The sequence below is a fragment of the Pinus tabuliformis genome, chromosome 9 (assembly GCF_031772625.1).
Source record: "Pinus tabuliformis cultivar Carrire ecotype Pingquan chromosome 9, CPIR1, whole genome shotgun sequence".
Classification (NCBI taxonomy): Eukaryota; Viridiplantae; Streptophyta; class Pinopsida; order Pinales; family Pinaceae; genus Pinus; species Pinus tabuliformis.
Genome location: NC_142307.1, coordinates 1,102,491,319 through 1,102,496,121, shown reverse-complemented (window position 1 = coordinate 1,102,496,121; position 4,803 = coordinate 1,102,491,319).

Below are 4,803 nucleotides of genomic sequence, written 5' to 3'. Positions count from 1 at the left end.
ACTGAAATCAGAGCTTAAATGGTAAAGGATTATTTTTTAAAGTTGGGTATCGGTTATTGCAACTATATATATAACAGCCTTTCCTTTGCATTCACGATGTTATTGGACAAGCAAGGAAATTGAGTCCTTAGAAATAATATGTATTGGCAAGTACAGGAGGTTAAAACACGTTTCGAAGTCCCTTTTACTCGATGGAGCCAAGGTAAGCGATTTAGATACAATTTTTTAATGTGTTTTTTTATTATTATATATAATGGATTAGTTGGCACAAATGTGGTCATGTTATTCTTTATTTCTATATTTTATATCCAGATTATTTGGAATTTTACAACAACAAAAAAATGTTTTTTTAAATGATCTAATGGTTCACACAATGAGATATTCTCTAGACTCACCAAATTACTTCAAAATTCACCATTAAAAATCTTGGTCATTAATTTAAAGTTCGAATATTGTGGATAATATCTAAATGTCTATTGCATGCTTTGCTTCTCAGCCCTTCTGAACATTGTTTTTTGACTTCTTTTTTTCTCATGCATGCGAAGATTGGTAGAGGAAATGTCTGGCGGTGCCACTAAGTACAACTTCACTAGACGAATTATCCAGTAGGTAGTGCAATTGAATACACTGTGGTAGAAGTGAATATTGATCAAGGTAATTGGAATGAAGTGAATTCCACGTCATATTGTGGCAGCCTCATCTCATTGTCGATTCAAGATATGGGGAGGAGAAAAACAATGGAAGGACGTAGTTTCAAAGATATTCTCTGCAGATGAAGTGAATTCCAACATAATCGCTCATTTCTATCCCAAATATTTGAGAAAAGAAAATTAACATGTACTTGAATTTACAGTAATGATATTCAGGATTTCGTTTTAGCAAGGTACCAATGTTCTTATTTATTTTCGAAGTAAGCTTGTTTCTTTCGTAACAGAGGTGAAATCTAGCGAACTCGCACACTAGTGAGCATTGAGACGTAGAGGTTTGGGCTTGCTAAAGTATTGAATAATTCATTATGGCATTTGAACAACTTGTGAGACAACTTGGTTAAGATATAACGTTCCATATGATGAATTGCTTTGATTAAAAATGCTGCTATATCGGACGATTGTTTTGATCAAATAAAGATAATGTTCAATTTTACCTATGGAGGAAGAGAAATTACTCATTTTTCTTTTAAAACGAAAAATGAAAAAAAAACACAATATAACCTTTGTTATGCACATTTTCTTAAACAAGGGTGTAAAAGAAATTCTTAGGTGTAAAAGAAAATTCCTAGGTGTACAAAGGTCCAGATAGGAACTTAAACCCTTCACTTTGAATAGATAGGTTTTTTAAACACTTTTCATACTATAGTAAAATATTTAATTCTGAAAATGCTCAGCCATCCTTGGAAGATAATTTCTGCTCTGTTATATGGAGTTTAAAACATTAAATGCAATTGAAATACAGAATAAAATACATATTCATTCAAATTAGTTAAAAGACACAAAGAAACTTCTTAATAGATTTCAATGAAGAAATACAGAAGAAAGGATCCACACTACCTTGTCTCTAAAACTAGGCGTTAATTTCATTACATATTTCTCAAGTAAATCTTTGGCTCTTGCTGGATGGAGGCTTCTTTCTCCAAGTAAATCCCTAGCTCTTGCTGGACAGAGGCTTCTTTCTCCAAGTAAATCATGGCTCTTTCTGGATGGAGGCGTAGGTCAGTCGATCGGTTGCAACAAACATCTCGATTTGGCTTAAAGGCGTCGATGGAGTTTCCACTGCAGGATATCAAGCACGCGTTGTAGCAGGTACCAAGTTTCCACTGGACTAGTATTCCGATAAAGAGAATGGAGTACACGCATGTGAGCAGGTGGTTACAACTAAACATTCAATAGTTGAACATACGGTTAAGAGGCATAAACCAAGGAGTCAGTTGAAAATTCAATCCGTCCAGATCCAATGGTGTAAAATGTTTTAATCATCTAACAATTGATCATAGGGTACAGATTGTGCCACCATAATAGCCAGGGGAGTTCTTCCCAAAGGGAAACGCCTTACGGCGTAATTATATATATTATCAAATTTCAAATAAAATTGATCCAAAGGTTGCAAACTAACAACAAATTTCTTATGTTTCCCATGTGGTTAGATTTTCTTCAGTCATAGAGTGGTCATGCGGTTCAGACTATAGTTGTCGGGCTAGGCTGACATCTAAATGGAGGATATGATGGATTTTGGGTTTTCCCCAAGAAATTTAGTTATAATCTGGACAGAGGATTTATCTATGCAAGGTTCCACAGAGGCTTGTGAGACAATTGGAACCCCATCTCAGGTTTCTTCAGGCTCGTCCCAAGTTGGGGCTTCGTTTATGGTGGGAAAACTCCTTTTCTCTTCTTTCAAATGTCTAAATCTATAGCATGAACGAGTTGTTATGAGATATGAGCCTCACGGTGGAGATGGGGTTGCGAAAGATGTCTATCTCACAAGCTCTGGACAAGTATTCACCTTTCTGCCTGAAGTTTTGCGCACTAGGTTTTTCCAAAACAAAGGTCTAGCTTTGGATCAATAGTAACCATAAGGGTTTTTAAAGGTGATTTAATTCTTAACCCTGAGAGAGGGTTTTCAGGAAGCAAATTCATTCTTAGGTTTTCGTAATAGCAATGGGATTAAGTTGATTATTCTCCCTCCTCATAATTCTTAGTCAGGTTCTCCTTGGACCATTTCGGGAGACTTTAACGACTTAGAGTATGCTCCAATTGGTAGAGTTGTTAGTCGACCTGGGTTTGTGGAAGAAAAGAAGATATCTTTGGAACCTAATGACATATTAACAAAGGATGATGAGAAATCCAATGATGGGAAGAAAATAAAGAGGGGTTGTTGTACAAAAAGTAGAGGTCACAATAGAAAATTAGTGCTTGAGGACGATGTGCAATGGGAGAAGTCATGGCTATGTTGGAGTTGGTGGTGGATGGACATGCCAGAGGCTGGAAGTTTTCGACAAAACTCTCCACTGACTAGGTCAAGAAGTAATGGGGCAACACGTTGGGGTTGAACTCGAAGGTAATCCTACTAGCTCGAGGATGGTTCATGCTTAGATTTGATTCAGCGGAAGCAATTTCATGGGTTTTATGGAAGAATTGGAGTATAGACTCCTCTCTTGTTCTCCTAAAATGATGGATCCCTCTATTAGATGCTAGTCAAGAAAAATCAATCATGCCCTGGTTTGGATCAAAATGTCTAGATTACCCCCTCAATTATGGTCGTTAGATGTATTCAGTGCTATTGGAAACAAATTGGGTGTTTTTCTGGAGGCCAACATGTCTTACAAATCCTCTACGATATGACAATGGCCATGATTTTGGTTAATCTGGACCTTAGGGAGGGTTTTTTTGTTGATATGGAACTATGCTACAAGGGTTATACACATTATCAAACACTTGATTATGAGGGAATCCCCTTCAAATGAAGGAGATTCCATCGTCATGGCCATGTGCTATGGGATTTCCCTCTTCTCTATACTAGAAAAAACGGTACAGGGACTCTTCATGGAAAGGGTTTATAAGAGAAATATCAAGTAGAAAAGGAGGCTAATTTTGAGAAACCCTCTACGTGAGTACTATAGTCTGAACAGTAGAAGGTAAAAAAAGTGATGTGGGATCAACTAGGATGGAATTCTCTCTAATGTCTGAAGGTAATCACAGCCTCTTGGGAATGGGTCATGCTTCTACCTCGGGAGCCTTTGTTCCAAGTTTCTCTTCTTCCCTTCCATCTGTAAATTGTCTCATTCATCCGTTATGCAATTTGGCTATGGGGTCTGCTCATTACCGTACCCATCCCGCTTTCGTTTCGTAATCACCTACCCCCTCATCTCTTGCTTCTATTTTATGTCCTCCTCCCATAGTATTCCTTCTTTCCCCTCTCTCAGAATATTTGTGTCTAATGACATATCGATATCCTTTGAGTGACATTCCCATTATAACATGTGACCCCATTCATTAAAGGGTTCCCCCTCTCTTGGAATTGGGCAGCTTGGTCTTGTATCTCCTTATCATTCCACAGGACAACTTATGGGTATGAGATCTCACATATACAAAGCTAAGATAAAATCCCTACAAGATATCGTGGATGGTGCGAAAATATCCATAGAAGGGGTGCTTAGAGTACTGCAAGCCTCAGGGAAGGTTCCTTCATCATCATATTGTCTTTCAGCTATCGGGGTTTGGCTACCCCATCCAAAAAATAGCCTTGCGTAGATTAATTCAAGTGGAGTCCCTATACATTATCCTTCTACAAGAAATATTGGGTGATGGAGATAAAATTTCACTATCCCTTGCTTCCCTCCTCCCAAGATGGTCCTTTTTTGCTTCAAATGTGAGGGTTTGCTCTGGAGGTTTAGTTGTTGGTATAAACATTAAAACTACCAAATTTATCAATGCTTGGGGTGTTCAATCGGTTTTGGGGATGGATATTTTCTCATCCAAGCTTGGAATGAAGTTTTCAATAGCCAAAATATATGGCCTTTGTCAGGACAGGGCCCCTTTTTAGGAGCAGCTGATGGGAAAATATTTTATGCGATCAGATAAATTGGTGGTTCTGGGTATCTCAATTTCTCTTTAGGGGTTGTTGAAGTTTGGGGTGCCCATGCTCATAAGGTTCCCTTAAGTTATTTCTTTACCCACCTTCTAGTTGTGCATCAATTGGTTGATGTGGATGTGGTTAAGTATAAACCTTATTAGAGGAAAAAACATACTAGGGAAGTAGTGATAGTTAAATACATGTACCACTTCCTTTTGGTTGAACCTATGATGGAAA